At 35.9% G+C, this 18,027-nt stretch overlaps 1 long non-coding RNA gene across 1 annotated transcript in view; it reads left to right on the forward strand.

Moving 5' to 3' along the window:
* The window catches only part of LOC116422757, a 68,674-nt gene that overhangs the window by 15,997 nt on the left and 34,650 nt on the right, over positions 1-18,027 (forward strand). The window contains exon 2 of the long non-coding RNA XR_004233271.1: positions 1,795-1,869. This is a non-coding gene — a long non-coding RNA (uncharacterized LOC116422757). The remainder of the gene's footprint in view (positions 1-1,794; positions 1,870-18,027) is intronic.

Here is an 18,027-nt window from a genome sequence, read left to right on the forward strand (position 1 = left end):
CAATTTCATAAAAGGGGAAATTTCCTGAAGTCTCTAGTGTGGTATAAACTAGGAATATGGAATGATCAAGACATTGATTTCTTAAAAGTATTGGCTTCTTCCTATAGTTTTCTTTCTTACTTTCCAGGGTCCCCTTTCTGAAAAGAACCTGAATCCATATGTCCTTTCTCAAAGCTAGAATACAAAAGCACCAAGGTCTCTCTTCTTCTAAACTCTCTCTAACTCTGCTCCTCATATAGACACTGAGCACTATATAATCTAGAGTTTTATGCCAATCGATGAACTCTAAGTAACAGAAATAATTGTCTTGACATATTTGATTCAAATAAAATTATGAACTTATTCTAATTTTATAACAACACATCAAGAAATCTTAAACACACAATAAAAATAGCAAATATTGTTTCATGGAAGTGACTATCACAGGATCATAGCATTAGAAATTGGAAGGAGCCATTAAGGTCATCCAGTCCAACCTTTAACTTGCCATCGAGAAAACTAAAAACCAAAGAGGTTTAATGATGTGTCCACCATCGGGCAGAGGGCATTTGTTAAAAACTTACTATATATCAGGGTGTGAGTGGGCTAAGCACTAAGGATACAAAGAAAGGCAAAAACTTAGTCTCTGTCCTCAAAGAGCTCACATTTCAATAGGGGGATTCAACAAGAAAACTACATTTATACAACATGGACAAAAAGCCATTAAAAGGTGATCTCAATAGAAGACATTAGTGATGGGAAGAGAGACAGATTATAATTTGCAAGGAGGAGAGTCATAGTTAAAAACACTGAAATTAGAAAGTATTTATGGGTGAAGAGCTTTAACAGGATTTTATATTACTTGATCTTGATTGTAATAGGGGATAAATGGATTTTAGTATGTAGGATGACATGGTCAAACTATGTCTTTGAGACTTGGAGAAAGTTTGGAGACAGGCCGATCAATGAGAAGCTATTGCAGATAGTCCTGGTGTGAGATAACAAGGACCTGCCCCACAGTAGCTACTGTGCAGGTGGAAAGAAGGGAACCTAAACAAGAGATGTCATGAAGGTAGGAATCACCAGCAGGCTGCATATGTAAGGTGAGTGAGATTGAGGAAATTACAAGAATGCTCAACTAGGAAGTGACACAATCAAGATTTGAATCCAGGTCCACTGATGTGAAATCCAACATTATTTCCATTGTATCATGCTGCCTCCTCAAGGCAAAATATAGTCTCAGAAGCCAGTCCCCATCTTTGAAATCCTTGCTAAGAATAGACAAAAGTTCTGGAGTAGTTGCTGCCTTGTGCTTTCATTGGCAGGCTCCAATTGGACCTTCAGCATATTTCATCCTTCTTTGGCTAAGCCCAGTCTGAGCCTTAGAAATTTCTTTTCCCTATGAGAGAATGGGGAGTATGGTAAGCCCCTCTGTGTCTACAGGAGCTGGCATGGGGGTAATATAATCAGCATCCTAATCAACATTGGGGTGCACCATTGTTGTGAGTGCCCTCCCCATTCCTTCTGTAGTGAATCTTGGGCCATTTCTCCTTCTTTCTAGGGGCTCAGTAGTTAATAGAGTTAGTGATTAGTTTCTGTCAAAGCTTCCCAGGCCAACCTTCAGTTTGATGAATGTGGGCTTCTCTACTGTCATTCCAATCTAGTTGAAGTGAATTTACCCTGGTTTGAACTTTGCTTTCAATGAAAAAAGTGACTAAACTTATGCAGGAATTTTACTAAAAAAGATCTACTAGTTTTGTCCATCGCTTTGGGTCTGATGTGAGAGTGTATTGTCTTTTCTTCCCTACCCCACAGCTTGAAAAAGTCTATCTTAGCCTGGGACTGTGAGATCTACAGAAGAACACTTAGAGGCCAGACATTACAAATCAGGTGAGAGTATATTGAATTTTTTGCTTCCTTTTCTATTACATATTAGGTTTAACTAACCAAAGTGGGTTACCTCATTCTGAGCTATCTATCATCTCTTATTGTCCTTCAACTGTCTCCTACACCAAATGCTAAACTCATTTTCTTAAGCAAGAACAAAAGTCTATATAAAGGAATCCATGTCACAGAATGATATATTCAACTTTTCCCCAAAACTAATCATACCCAAGTTCTGTAATTGAGCTGATGAATATATAAAACTAATTGCAATTTGTGAGCTTATATATCCCAGGAGATGAATATAAAGATTCATTCTAAGATGAATGGGATCAAGTTAACAAGGGAATTTCTGTGTAAAGCAAGGTATAGGAAAGAATGATGAAAAATCTGTTGCAAAATATAATTCAGAATTTATAAAGTCAAAGCTTTTTAGATAATTCAGAAGTCTATTATTATAAAGTCAGCTACTGAACCTGGTCACTGATCCCACTAACTACTGAGCCCCTGAAAAGAAGGAAAAAAGACCCAAGATTCACTGCAGAAGGAATGGGGAGGGTACTCATCTCAATAGTTGATTAGGATGCTGACTATATAATCTCTTATGCTGTCCCCTATAGGAATCCCTCAATCCTTTCATGGAGAAAGAAATTATTAGAGCCCTGACTGGGCTTACCTAGATAAGGATGAAATATGCTAAAGGTGCAAGTGGAACCTGCTGATTAAAGGACAAGGCAACAACTACTCCAGATCTTTGCCTACTCTTGGTCCTGTCTTAGCACAGAATTTGAAAAATTGGGGGCTGACACAGGATCATCTCCTAAGAAATGACATTGACAGTATCTTAATGGCAAGAAAATGATTTGTTACTGATGCGGGAGTCATATCAGAATAATTTGTCCCTGTGCTATCAGATTATTGATTAGTTAGAGCAAAGGTCAAAAATCAATGTCAAACTAGAAGAAAGGCTGAAGATGAGAAGAAACTGCACACAAATTATGAGACTTCAACCTGACCCATTCAAACAAGTTATTAATGCTAATATTTTAACACTTCAATGGACCCATGATCTCATTGCCATAGATTATCCCTTCAGCATTGGACTAGAGGAAAATGCAATGTCTCCTAGACACTTGATAAAATCATACAAGAGTCCTTGATGCCTGTTACCATAGAGACAAGTTGTTCAATAATTCTGATTTCCATCAAGACAGAAGATGGGAAGATGTGACCTCATTGATAGTTTTATCCATGGTTATAAAGGTCATGATGGATGAGCTCTGTAAAGTTCAGATGGAAGGGGTATTTCTATAGATGACAAAGTTCTCCAGATGCTCCCATTTATAGCTGATGTAATGCTAGTCACATTAGTCTCTTAGCTCCTTGATGAGATCTACGACTATTCAAGAGATTGGTTTGATAATTCATATAGTGCAAAACCAAAACTAAAGGGATGAATAATAGTTGCTACCCAAATTAGGATATATAGTTAGTCTATCAATTATTTTGGGTAGGGGAGTCAGGTATGTTCAAGGAAAACTAGTACCTCTGGTGTAAAGGCTTCTGAGCCTTTTATAGGCTGCTTTCTACCTTTTGTGTCTACCTGATCCACCTAACTTTCACCTGTGGCTCCAAGAAGCTGTAGCAAGCACAGTGGCCACACCCTGGTTAACCATTTCACCAGAAAGACTTAATCAAGGTGAGTTGGGGGGGGGGGGGAGTGTCTATCCCAGGTATGTAAAGACTTCCCGTTGGAATGGGCAGATGAAAGCAATTTGTTCCAAAGGTCATGAAGGCAGGTGAAGCAGGTGTTGTGAAGCACTTAGAGCTTAGTGAGACATCTTGACTCTGTCCTGCCACTGGACAATGGGGGCTTGAAGAGAAAGTTCAACTCTAAAAAAGATATTTTGGTTAGACTTTGTATAGGGGTAATGAGTGGGGGTCCTAAATTGATAAGAAGGAGGGAGCATCTGAAATGCATTTAGGAAATTGGGAATTCAGAGCCAGAGGATGAGATTGTCTGTGTTGAGGGAGCACAAAATACAAAGTACTTTCAAGAGTCCCAAGCTGTTCCTTGTTTTTAGAATATGATCATTTATCTAATGATGATATAGAATTGAGGATCATGAGCTTTAATAATCAAGGATATATGTAATTGGAGAAGAGAACTAGAAAGAGTCTAGTATAATATATATGAGTCTTGCCCTGGTATACTAGAAGGTTAAAAGTAAGTACCAGAAGTAATCCTGCAGCATTATGGAAAGATTGTTTATGGAAGATTTGTGGGAAGATATGAGAATAGGAATGCATGGATTGGTTAAAATTGCTATAATTTCCGACTGTCCATGTCAGTGAGATCAACCTTTCATTGAAATATTAAAATATTGACATTTTCTAAGAGCAGGGTTGTACATAAACTATATACACAAACATTACATAAGCTGTAGAAGTTATTTAGACAGAAATTAAGAACTTAATTCAGAAAAGGGCATGGATTTACTTTATTTTGAATAAAATTTCTTTAATATCAAAGAAAAATCACTCCCCCAATGTCATGTTTTCAGACTCAGGTACTTTTCTCCCTAACCTGTTCTTGAATTGTCAGGTTGATGGTCCAAACAATACAAAACTGGATTGCCTAGAGGTTATTGGAAGGTTTTCTTTCAGATGAGCTCAATTCACTTTTTTTATCTAGCTGAGTATCAGAAAATTAGAAAAATGAAATTAAAACCCTCAGTCCCCCTCTTCCCACCTCCACTTTTCCCAAACTTTTTGCTTTTATGTGCCAGTACTGTTAAGCTCATCCTTACTGCTCTTTTAATTTACATTAGATTGCCCTTGAATGTCTTGGCAACCCTGTCTGAACATGCCAGTTAATATTCCAGCCATTATTATGTCATTATGACCTCAAATTGAGAAAATGCAGTGAAGAATAAATAAGTGCTGCAGACAATGTAAGAGCAGGAATAACTGCAGAGTTAAAGAAGTTACTCTACTTGATAATCAAAATCTCCCAATTCCCTTACAAGAGTATAAGGTCCCCCATCAGTTGTGGTAGGAAATAAATCAATTCAAAATTTCAATGCTTGTTGCCCTTCATTTGATGCAAAAACAGAAGAAATCTCTATCATTATTTTAAAGTGGTTGTTCAAGAAATTCTTCAGAAATGAAGATATATCACCTTGAGATAAAGTGTGACATAGTAAGATTTAATTATTTGAGGAAGTGGTGTTCTTCCTCATTTCTAAAGCTAATTTTTTCACCTCTGTTAGAACTGTAACTAGGTTGGGGCAATAAACACTTTTACCTAGGGTGTTGCAATTTAGAGGGCACTGACAGTTACATTTCTTTGGAATGCATAAACAACTGAGTTTAGCATCTAATTAACAAATATAATTAGCTGAACTAAAAAGCCATCTCTATTCTGCTCCCTCTGCTGGGGGTGGCCACAACAACAGCATCCTTATAGAGTTCCAAGGTCTCTCACAAATTTTTGTGTCCCATGTTCCAGATTTTCTTCCCACATGATCTTCATATGAATAACATAAGAATGACCAGATTTCTTTGTGGTCACATATCCTCTTAATGATTTAAAGGACCTCTGTTAAATGGTCATGAGTTGGACATGTGCTCCTGTTGGACAAGAGAAATACACAAAAATAAGTTGAGGTATAAAAATAAGTTGAAGGACTTTCCAAAGGATCAAGGCATCTCACCCATAGTGTTTGGACATGGAATTTGAATAAAACAGTGTAGAGATATCTTTGTCAGCATTCATGGTTGCACAAGTGAGCTTCATAACTGGTAAAGAAGTAATGAATCTTATATTAGAGTTTGAGCCTATCATAAAGGTCTACTATAAGATCTTATATTTTCTAATTATCTCTGTATAATGTATGGAATGGAAGAAGGATCCAAATGAATAATTTCCTACAATTATTACCTCAGTTATTCTAATGGATTGCTAAACTATCATATACCATAATCTGGATAATATAGATAAGAAGATACCACCAGAAAATAAGATGAGGCAGATGTATTGAACGAGAAAGACTTGGAGTCAGGTGCAAATGATTGTATTCTGTGTTTCTAAGAGGTCACCCTACCAACTACCAAGGCCTGTGACTATATTCTACATGGTGGATTTAGTGATTCTTCCAATCCATAAGTCAGACACAAATAAGATTCTTTAAAAAATTTCATCTTCCAAAAACCCACACAGTCTCCCTATGTGGATAGAACTTCCTAAATTCAACATCATTTATTAAACAACAAATGTTTGCTAGACTCTGTGCTAGGTCCTGAGAATACAAATAAAAAATATATCTCTTTTCAAGGATCTTCAATATTATCATGAGAGATTACATGTGGAAAAATAATTATATAGAAAATAAATTCAAGTTAATTTTGAGGGGAAAGAGGAAAGTTGTTAATCCTCCCATTAGCAATTGGGAGGATCCATAAAGTATAATTTAAGTAGAGTTTTGTAGAAAACATGAGATTCTAAAGGAGGACCTCTAAGATGAGGTAAATAAGTTACAGGTAAGATGTCTCCAAGAGTAGAAGACAATCAGTGCAAAGGAACAAAAATAATGTATGATATGGATGGTGAAATAGGCCGAGGACAACGAAGAGGAGTTCCCAGACAGGTACAAGGAGATCCAAGCAATACTGATGTCAGCATTAAGTTCTGTGGAGAGGTAAGGAATGATGACTGAGGGAAAAGCTATCAGATTGGTAAATTAAGAGATCACTGTCAGTTTTGGAGAGCATATAGTCAGAGACCTCAATGAAAAACAGTGAAAGGAGAAAAATTGGAGGCAATAAAGATAGCTAGTATTTTCTGGGAGTGTGGCTATGAGAGAAAGGAGAGATAGAGAGGATAATAGCTTAAGGGAATGGTAAGATCCAGCAAGGTGGTGGTTGTTTTTTCCTCCAGGAAAATGAGACTTGGTCATGTTTGTTGGCAGCAGCAGTGAAGGAGAGACTGAAAATTAGAGTTACAGAGATGGTTATTGATCATCTGGAGAAGAAAAGAGGGGATGAGTCAGGGATAAGGGCAGGGGAGTTAACATTGGCTAGAAGCCTCTTCTTTTCATTAGAATATGGAATAAAGGAGGAGAGATTGAGGGAGGATGTCAAGGAGGGATTTGTGAATGCTCTCTCTTTTATAAAAATGTGAGATGGGGTGCTGATAAAAAAAAAAACTTTCCCATCATGCCTTAAAGAATCTCACATTCCTATTTTCTCATATTGCATAGAAAGAAAGTTCATAAGTTGTCAAAGCCCTCTTTGAAAGCATTGTATTTGTGGCTCTGGGACATCAGGGGACTATGACAAGCACTAAGTCAATGAGGTTCAGCTTTCTGGGTGCATTTAAATTTTTGTACCCTCCTATTTCCATCATGTGGCAGAAAGTTGAGTGCTGCCAGTCACCAGGGTGACTATGTCATACAGTCATCTGAAATCCAGTAATTGAGGGAGATTAATTTTGCTGTTTTAAGGACAAATTTGTGGCTCCTTAGGAAATCATTTCTCACAAAAGAGCAGTCATTGTGCTTGATTATCTCAGTTATGGGGGAAAAATAGCAACTCAGGATGCAAGCTGTGAAGTGTCACTGAGACCTTTCCATGGCAGAGAACTTTCAGCAGGAGCTTCAAATAACCTAGTGAACTGGAATCACTTGAAGACTGAAATGCAAAAGTATTGGTCAGCAGACTTCTGCCATGGACTTTAGGAGGAATTTTCATCCTTGCTGTGGTTCCTCGCAATTAAAATGAAATGAAATCTAATGCTGTTTTTTCTTCCTTTTTTACTATATGTCCTTTAAATGATGCATGAAATGGTGGAGCCAAGGATCAGCTAAGATTTATGCTTGCCTTCTAAACTAGTCCTTTCCCAGCCAAAACATCCTCTGTTCCTGTGCAGAACTCATCCATTCTGCAAAGGAACCTTCAATTACAGAACTCATGAGGCCTGGGCCAACTAGATTAAGGTGCTTCATAGGTCAGAGAGCTGCTTAATGAAGGTGTAAATGTAATGTTTGTAGGACATCACCAGGATTAAAACAATGCTTTGGTGTGTCATTCAAACTTAACTTAGCTCTCTGGACATTCTTTTCTAGGGGGGAAAGATGAGCTGTTTGGGATGGGGGGACGGAGGGTAAAGGGTGTGTGGCAAAGGACATAAGAGTAATGTGCATTTAAAAAAATAAAACAACAGAAAATAAACATGTAATAAAATAATAATGGAGATTTCCTTTACTTCCAATGGGACTTTTGATTTCCTTTTTTGTGATTACTGGAAAATACTGGCATTTAGAGTAACAGATTAATAAAATTTTATCTTATAGTTTATCACAAGTGAAAATTATTTTCCATTTGGGGATTAAATACCTTCTCTAGTAATTTCTCCTCACCATCTCAAAACATTTTGTATAAAAATCTAAATAAATTCTCTTTCTCTCTCTGCATCTCTCTCTGTATCACTCTATCTTTTTCTCTTTCTATATCTCTCTATCTCTGTCTCTGTCTCCCACACACGCACATACACATACTCTATCTATCTATCTCCTCTTAGCTGTGGGTAATATTGAGGGAGATTTTAAGGGGGATAATTTAATTGCATTATATATGTATATAAGGAATATGTAAATATATATGCACACAGTGTGTGTGCATATATATTTACATATTCCTTTTATATTCCTTACATATTCCATATATACATATATGGAATATATATATAAAATGCTTTCCAAATCCACCCCTGACCAAGATATAATGCAAGCTCCTTAAGGATAGGAACCATTTGGTTTTGTCTTTGTATTAATGCCTAGTACATGTCTGACACTTAGTAGGTGCTTAATAATTGCGAATTTATATAGCCCTTTAAAGAGTGCAAAGTACTTTACAAGTGTTTTCCTGTTTTAGACTTACAACAATCCAGAGAGGAAAGTTTTATCGTTATTCTCATTTTATAGAAGTGGAGATTGAAAAAGACAAATAAGTCATTTTTCCACAGTCACACATTTAGTAAATGTTTGAGACCCGATTTGAACTCACATCATCCTCATTCCAAGTCTGGGTGCTTTATTCATTGTGCATTCCTACCTAATATGTAGTTGATTATTGATTAATTCATATTTTGGATCATAGATTATAGATTTAGATCTGGAAATTACCCTTAAAGTAGTAATTTAGCTACTTCATTTAACAGCAGAGGAAATCAGAGCCCCAAGCGGCACAAAATCTCATTTCTCTAACATACAAACAAATAGATGTTAAATGTGGATTGCTTTTATGGCTAATGGGTAACAAGGTGAAGTGAGGATTAGAACCCATTTCCTATACTCCCTTGAAAATTGGAATAACTTCTGATCCTTGAAAGTTTATGGTCTAAATATACATCTAGTCAAGTCATCTGGAATTTATCAAGTACTCACTATGTTCCAGGTACTGTGCTGGAGCAGACAAATACAAGCAGAAATACAGACAGCCTCTGTTCTCCAGGGGAGTTCCCTTCTAATGTAGGAAGAATTCACATAAAAGTGAACTAAAAAATGATGGAGGCTGATAAGACTGGATCTCTTCTAGAGAAAAGAGGGGGCAAAAGAAAATTTATGGCAAGGATGAGCTACAAATGTAGTTCCCTAATATCAAGATAATTCTACTAACTAACCCCTGTGTTTTTCTTTATCTGAATTCCTCCTGAATGGTATGCTCAAAAAGTGCTTAAGGTTTGCTTACCTTATATTGGTACATGTATAAAAGGTCTCATTTTTGTTTGTTTATCTTGGAATAAGGTCACCAAACATAGGAATTTGTACTGGTTTGTTTAAACTTAGCTGATGGATGGCATATGATCTGGGACCTGATTTGGCCCATGCTATCTCCAAAGAGATAATTTTTTCTTCTTCTTTGTGGGGAGGAGAAGGGCCATACTAACACTGCCAGCAATCTCGAAGGGGGAAAGACAGTCAAGGTCCAGGACCACCATATCTGGGATTTTTCCTACCTCCATAAAGGACATTGTGCTAGAATTATATTTTTCTCTATTTCTCAGATATCCCTAATCTAGGAGTGTGGTAGACAACAAAAGCTGCTATTCTTATTTCTTTTAAGACCCGAAGTTAGCCCTTAGCTTATACTCACCAGCTTAGTTCATTGCCACCAAATTGTGGGTTACACAAATGAGTATTTGAATCATAATAGTGAATAATCCCATGTAGCAAAGAGTTGTGTTTCCCTTTGTCTGTGAAGAAGATAGCAGAAAACTGTATCTCTATAGAACTTCCAGAGTTGGTGGCAAGTAGGATAGCCCTTAACTAAAACTGTATATAACTATAACTATAACTAAATACCCCTTAACAGCCACAAGTCATTCCAAGTAGTTCTATAGTTCTCAATAAAGATGATTTGTTGTATAGTGATTATGTGTGTAACTTCATTTCCCAGAAGCAAAAAAAGACAGAAACACCAAAAGAGTGGTGAGGTGGGTGCAATATGTCTCATTATATCAATTTTGAGAGGGAGTGTAGTAGTGGTTCTCGGTATACTATTAATAAACCCTACTATATTGTTCAGTTGTCTCATTCAAATCTGACTCTTCATAACATTATTTGGGTTTGTTTTTTGTTTGTTTGTTTGTTTTTTTTTTTTTGGCAAAGATAGTAGAGTAGTTTGCCTTTCCCTTCTTTAGCTCATTTTACAGATGAAGAAAAGAAGGCAAATGGGATTAAATGACTTGCCCAGCGTCACACAGCTAGTTAGTGTCTGAGACCAGATTTGAGCTCAAGAAGTTGAGTCTTCCCCATTCCAGAACAGGCACCCCTAAGAACTTACTACCTAGCTGCCTGTTTTAAAAAGCAGCCTGATAATTATTCTAAGATTTCTATTCATTGAGATTCAGAGCCAAACTGTTTTAAAAGATAATTAATCATTATTGAGAGAATATTTTTGATAGAGTGCTGGAAATTGGAATCAGATTCCAAAGGATTGAAGGATAAATGATTAGAGACATATAATTGCAACATGTTGTATTGACCACTCTTTATAGAATTTTATCAGTGAGGGAGATGTGAGATCAAAGAAAAGATTATTTTATTTTAATAGTACTGAGAGTTAAGTAAGCTTGTGGCACAAGAAGAAAAAAATAAAGAGAGGAAGATATCAAAAGTTCATGAGAAAGAAGAGTAATTGATACAATCAAGATCAGGAAGTCAAAGATATTTTTAATAAAATGCACAGTTGAAATAGTTCTCTTTGGCAAGGAGGAGTGCCACCTCTGAAACAGGAAATGAAAGGTAGGAGCATGAAAGGAAAAAGCACTGAATAGAGTATTTGAGGGAGATCATCACCAATGACCCTATCTCTCACTAAAGTGTGACGCAAAGTTATTTGCCAAGTAGGGTGAATAAAGGGGTACAGTGAGAATTTGAGGAAAGAGAAGAGGTACAAATGGGCAACTAGATGGCATAATGGATAGAATACCAGGCCTGAAATCAGGATGACATCTTTCTGAGTTCAAATCCAGCCTTAGACTGTTTGTGTGACCCTGGTCCAATCATGGAACCCTGTTTGACTCTCTGTAAAATGAACTGGAAAAGGAAACAGCAAACCACTCCAGTATCTTTGCCAAGAAAACCCCAAAGAGTTGAAAAGAGTCAGAAATTAATGACTGAACAACAATGGCAAAAAACAGGATTTCAAAGGTGTTAAATTTTTTTTTTTAAACTTGTGTTCAGTTCCTTTCTTTCTTCAGAAATCTGGCTGGTCAACCTGAAAGTGCATTATTATTCTTTCAACAGATTTCCCCACTCTCATTCCCCAAATAGACATCAGGGGTTTGATGTGTTTTTGCAGAGCAAAGAGACATGTTTCTCTAGTCTGAATTTTGAGGTCCAGAAGCTAGAAGAGTCCCCAAAGTCTGAAGAGACAGAATTTTTCTTCCCTTTACTTCTCACAGGTTTTGTCCCAAACAGTTGTAGGACATTGATCCCTACCAATGAAAGAGAATCCTGTTCCATACTCTGAGGCTTGGGAGGAAGGAGTTATTTTTTTCTTCCCTTCTCCCCATCCTCCACCAATAGCATACACTGAGAGAGTAGAAGGAAGAAAAAGAACAAAAAATCACTGTCTAATGGTGTACTGGAAGCAGTTCATAACTATCTCAAGAGAGCTGATTATGAAATTTTCATCATTAGCCTTTACACCCTGAAAATTGGCAAACACTAAAATTTAGTTGTTTTGTTGATTGAATAAAATCTCTAGGAAATTGATATAGAAAATATCAATAACATAGATTGAACTATGCAGGTTGTGCTTATTTTCCCCCCAGAGAGATTGTTAACTAGCAAAGCACACCACTGACAATGTCTGTTACATCTACATTTTCATTGGACTACTCAGCATGGGTGTCTTGATTTCCTTCAGGAGCATTTGGTGGTTGAGGAGTAAAAAGATACATGTGGAAATTAGTCAGATTTAACAGTGAATATCAGCAACCTAGATAAGTTAAATGCTTTCTATTCCTAAATGTTCTAGTCAGAATTTCTTTCACAGGTGCAGTTAGATGGCATAATAAACAGAGTGTTAGAACTGGAGTTAAAAAGAACTGAATTCAAATTCAGCCTCAGACATTTAATAACTGTGTGTCCCTAGGCAAGTTATTTAAACTGTTTTCCTTCAGTTTCCTCAACTACAAATTGAGGAAAATAATAACACCTATTTCATAGGGTTTTTTGAGTGTTATTATAGGGATTGTTTTAAGGACTAAATAAAGCAGTCAATACTTCAGGGTTTGTTGCCTTCTCCTTTCCCTTTGCATGACAACATATAACATTGCACTGACATTATTTCATTCTTTCCTCCTCCATCCCAAATGCTTATTCAGGCTATTTGTGTCTTACCTGTGATAGGCTCCTATTGGAGCCACAGTTGGACACATTATAGATGGAGAGGTCATTTTGGTCCTCTTCAAGTACAAAGTCCAACAATCAACCAATCCACTCCTTCCTGTATAAGACAACCTCCCTGAATCCCCACTTTTCTCCTTCCTCCTCTTCACTCAGAATTTCTTGAGTGAAAGAACTGCTTCATTTTGTCTTTATATACCATGGTATCTCAAGGTAGCTAGGCTATGTAGTTGAACTTAAAATCAGGAAGACCTGAATACAAATCCTGTTCCAGATACTTTCTTGCTGAATGTCTCTTGGTCAACTTAACAACTCTCAGCTTGTTTCCTTATTTATAAAATAAGATATTCTCACTTATTTTACGAGGTTATTGTAAAGAGAAAATTAAATATTGCATGGAAAACACTTTGCAGAACTGGCCTCCTAGTTATTTCTTGCATTTGGTGTATTTTTTTCTAGACTGAACATTTTCACTGGCCATTTTCTATGTGTAGAATGGTTTCCCTCATCATCTTCACCCACTAGCTTCTCTGGTTTCCTTCAAATCTCAGCTAAAATCTCACTTTCTTTAAGAGACCTTTCCCAGTCCTTCTTTTTAAATGCCTTCCTTCTGACACTATCCTTAATTTATTCTGCATAGATATTGTTTATCTATAGTTATATTCATTTTGTCCTTTTATTAGATTGGTAGGTCCTTAATGTCAAGGACTCTGGTTTTTTTTTTTTTTTTTTTACCTTTTTTTATATACCTTGTACTTAACACAATGTTTGTACATTATAGGCACATACTAAATGCTACTGGACTGACTTTATAAGTGTTATCTCTAATTTATTATTATTATTATTATTATTATTATTATTATTATTATTATTATTGTTGTTGTTGTTGTTATTAATTCTTCTTAATGCCTAGCATAATAAGTGGAACTTGGCAGCAATAAATATTTGTTGATTAATTATAAGACCAACTCTGTCCCCTTTTAGGATCCTTTTTGTCAAACGTTATTCAAGTTTATTAGCTTAGTGTTCACAGACAGTGAGTTTTCTTTTTATAAACGTTAACGAAGGAATTCAAGGTAAAAAACAAAATTAATTTCCATGAATTTCATGCCTCTGAGACTGGCTGCTGTTACTTTCTCCTCCTTTCTTTTCTGTTATCCATATTTGTTAAAATAATATCATTTGTCTAATGAAAAAATATGACCCTTGGAGTCAGAGACTGGCCATGTCTATACTTGTTCCTAGAAGCTGTCAGAGCTTAACAAACATAACAAATAAAAGGCAATTGCAATAGTTTGGATTTCATATTTACAACTTGACCTATTGGTCCTTCATAAAATCACATTTCAGTTTCTTGAGCAGTGATGAATGTATTTACTTCAGGCTATTTTCTAATTCTACTTTTGTTTTTAGTCAAGCTTTTGAGGGGAAAAAAAGCCTCTGTGATTGTAAATGTCAAGTTAACATACATGTAGAAATTGACCCCTTAAACTTACATTCCTGAAAAAATTTTAAAAAGAATTATTTATTTGTCATCCTCCATGTGGATTTCACTCTCCCCCTGGGGAAAAAAACACACTTAGTGGAAGTAAAGTTCCAGGTTTTCTTTCTTGTTATGGTGTCTTCCTGTTGTCACCATAAAAATCTTGGAATCATGTTGGTTTTTGAAGCTCTCTATAATGCTTCTGTTAGTTTGTAAAGGCTTGAGGCTGAAGTGATTTTGTATTTTTCCTTCCATCACCCACTTCCTTCCTCATCTTGAATTTCTTATTTGACATTCTTTTCCATTCTGTCTCTTAGGCAGGGAGCTACTTAGGATCATAAAGTTAGAGCTGGGAAGGACCTGAAAGGCTGTTTAGTTTAATCTTCTTATTTTACAAATGAAAAAAATGAGACCTCTGGGATTAGTTTTGGCTGTACCAGTTGTAAAACTCAGAGTGGGGATTTGAACTTAAGTTCTCTGACTTTAGTGCTAATGTTCTTTTCCTCTTTACCATACCACCTCCTCAAGGATTGCTTTTTATCTATGTTTCTTGTAATGTTTTCTCAAACAACAGACAGCTGCTCTCTTCTTTATCCTGGAGGTTCTGGTATAATAATTACCAGTTCTTCAAATGCTGGGTAGAGTCATGGGGATATGTGAGTGGACTGGTTCTTTATTGGTTAGGAAATATGGGGATGTAATCATTGTATCATTTGTATATGTATATGTATATGTATATTTTCTGAACCACACATCTATATATCTTCTCCTTACCCTTTGCAGAGTTACTTAGAGTAGTAAGGAGGAGGAAAGTATTTTTCTACATATATGAAGCCAATGCTGTTGACTCATGTAGACATATGTACCTGACATGTTCATTTTCAGGTGCTTCTTTTGTTCTTCCTAATGACTAATGACACATAGAATTATGAGACTTCGAACTGGAAAGGACTTTTGAGATAATTTATTTCAGCTCATAGTTGGATAGGAATCTGTCCCACAAAATCTCCAAGATGTGGTTATTTGGACTCTCTTAAAACAAACAGATAAACAAAATGCCTCAAAGTTATAGAGCTCACTCTCTGCCAAGGCAGCCCAAACAAGTTTTGGATGGTTATAATTTGTTAAGAATTTTTGCTTTTGTTATTGTTCAGTTCTGAATTTTGAATCAGTCTGATTCTTTGTGACCCCTTTGGGGGTTTCTTGGCAGAGATTGAGTGTTTTGTAGTTTCCTTTTTACATATGAAGAATGTGAAGAACTCAAGGTTAAGTGACTTGCATAGGGTCACACACATAGAGTCTGAGCACAGGAAGATGAGTTTCTCATCTCTAAGTCTTGCACTCTATTCATTGCACCACCTAGCTACTCTGTTATTCTTCTTGGGGCAGTCACTATTCATTCATCTAGTCCTTAATTGCCCAATCAACCAACTGAGATATATGTATTTTTATTTTTTTATATATTTTTTATTGTCAATGCTGTAAAATTACCCATGCAGTATATATATTTTTTTATGAAATATTCTTTTGTACAACTGGTGCTGAGGATTAGGGTGCATCACAGATTAGTTTGTGGTCATTAGTACAAGATAATCAACTCTTAAAACAGAGGTTCCTTATTTGGAGTCTATGAATTAAATTTAAAAAAATTATAACTTTTAATATAATAATTATTTTTTGATTCTATGTATTTTCTTTAATAAATTTAAAAACATTTTTCTGGGAATAGTTTCTTAAGATCCCCCCATATTGCAGATTGAGAGCCCTTATGTCAACGAAATTTTAGAGTGTTTAATGTCATTTTCTTACTGGGTAACTTCCCAGGGCCAAAAAAAAGTGATTCCCTCATATGTAGTTGAAAAAAAGGATAAAACTGAAACCACAGATCTCTAATGTGAAGAATCTGTTTTCCTTTTCAAATGTACAATAAATAAAACATATAACTTTTAAAAAAATTATAATAATTTTTTATTGACAGAACCCATGCCAGGATAATTTTTTACAACATTATCCCTTGCACTTATTTCTGTTCCGATTTTTCCCCTCTCTCCCTCCACCCCCTCCCCTAGATGGCAAGCAGTCCTATATATGTTAAAAATGTCGCAGTATATCCTTGATACAATATATGAAAACACATAACTTTTAAACTTGCCTATCTACCTATCTACTTACCTACCAATCTATTCCCTACCTACCTACCTACCTACCTACCTACCTATGCATCTCTGTATTTATGTAACGATCTATTTAGGCAAATTTACTTTATTGATGCTTGAAAATTTCAGAAGAAAAATCTAAAAAAATATTAAAATGTGTTGTCCTTGAGAAGGATAAATAGAACTCTAATGAGATTGTTCCTACCTCTCTGCAACTCATATTAGTTTTCTTTCCTATTCACAGGAAAACTGAAAGCTAGCTATCACCACAATCTTTTTTTCCCAAATTCATCCCATTTCTAAAATTATATAGCCAACAGCCCATTTAAAAATTTTTCTCTCACAATTTCAATTTAGTTTTTTTTTTAAGATAAGAAATTACTACCTTTAAGGTTATTTGTGATTTTCAATTTTGATTATTTTGAGATTGTGGTATTCCATGATTCATAACTCTATGGCACCACCAGGAGAACTCAAGGTAAAAAGAAGGGCTTTTGAGGCAGCAAGCAGTTTGGAATCATTCAAAGAGCTCCTCAATGTTATAAATTACCCAAAAGGCAAAGGAGATGGTGCAGAGAAAAGGGCATGAGATTCACAATCAAAAGCTCTTCCATTTACTGCTTGTGTGACCTTGGGCAAGTAATTTAATGTCTCCTGGGCCTAAGTCTCCTTATCTCTAAAATGAGGGGTTGAATTTGATGATCTCTCACCTCTCTTCCAGACCTAAGTCTATAACCCTATAAAGGGTGAATGTAATAACAAAAAGCATCTATTAAGCACTTAACTGTGTGCCAGGAGCTATACTAAGTGCAGGGGATAAAAAAAAGGCAAAAATAGTCTCTGTTCTCAAGAAGCTCTCAGTTTAATGGGTGAGGCAATCTGCAAATAATTATATACAAACAAAATATATATTGTATAAATTAGAGATAATCTCAGAGGGAAGACACTAGGATTAATGGGGCTTGGGAGAGGGTCCTTGCAGAAGTTTATTTGTTTGTTTTTTAAGTGTTAGAGAGAAGGGAGAATATTCCATGCAAGGAGATAGTGAAATGCACAGAATTAAAAGATTGTGTGTCTTGTATAAAGAACAGCAAGGAGTTCTTTGTAACTGGATCAGAGAGTACATGGGGGAGGAAAGGGAGATAAGTAAAAGAAGACTAGGAAGGTGGGATGGGGCCATGATATAAAAGGCTTTAAGGGTCAGAATGCTTTTTATGACAACTTACATGGGAGAAGTGTTCCTGAAAACATAATAAAAATATGGGAAGTACATGGCTTACCTTATTATCTATGGGCTGGTCAAGTAGTTAGAAATCTAACCAGGAAAGACAACAAATGGAACGTTATAGAACTACCTCTTAGACCCTTGAGATATCAAAAAGGCAAGATGATTTTGCAATATATATTTGTTGTATATTTATGTATATTGTTGTATATTTGTTGAAAGGGTGGACAAAAATTCCATATGGGATATGAAGATGAATAGAAAAGAGTAGGAGGAAATGTGATCTGCTTTGGTAGAAGGACTATCAATACCTTTATAAACAAAGATTCATAAAAGTATCAAAATATGGGTCTATATAGCAGTATTCTATTCCATTTCCATCTT

The sequence above is a fragment of the Sarcophilus harrisii genome, chromosome 3 (genome assembly GCF_902635505.1).
Source record: "Sarcophilus harrisii chromosome 3, mSarHar1.11, whole genome shotgun sequence".
Lineage (NCBI taxonomy): Eukaryota > Metazoa > Chordata > Mammalia > Dasyuromorphia > Dasyuridae > Sarcophilus > Sarcophilus harrisii.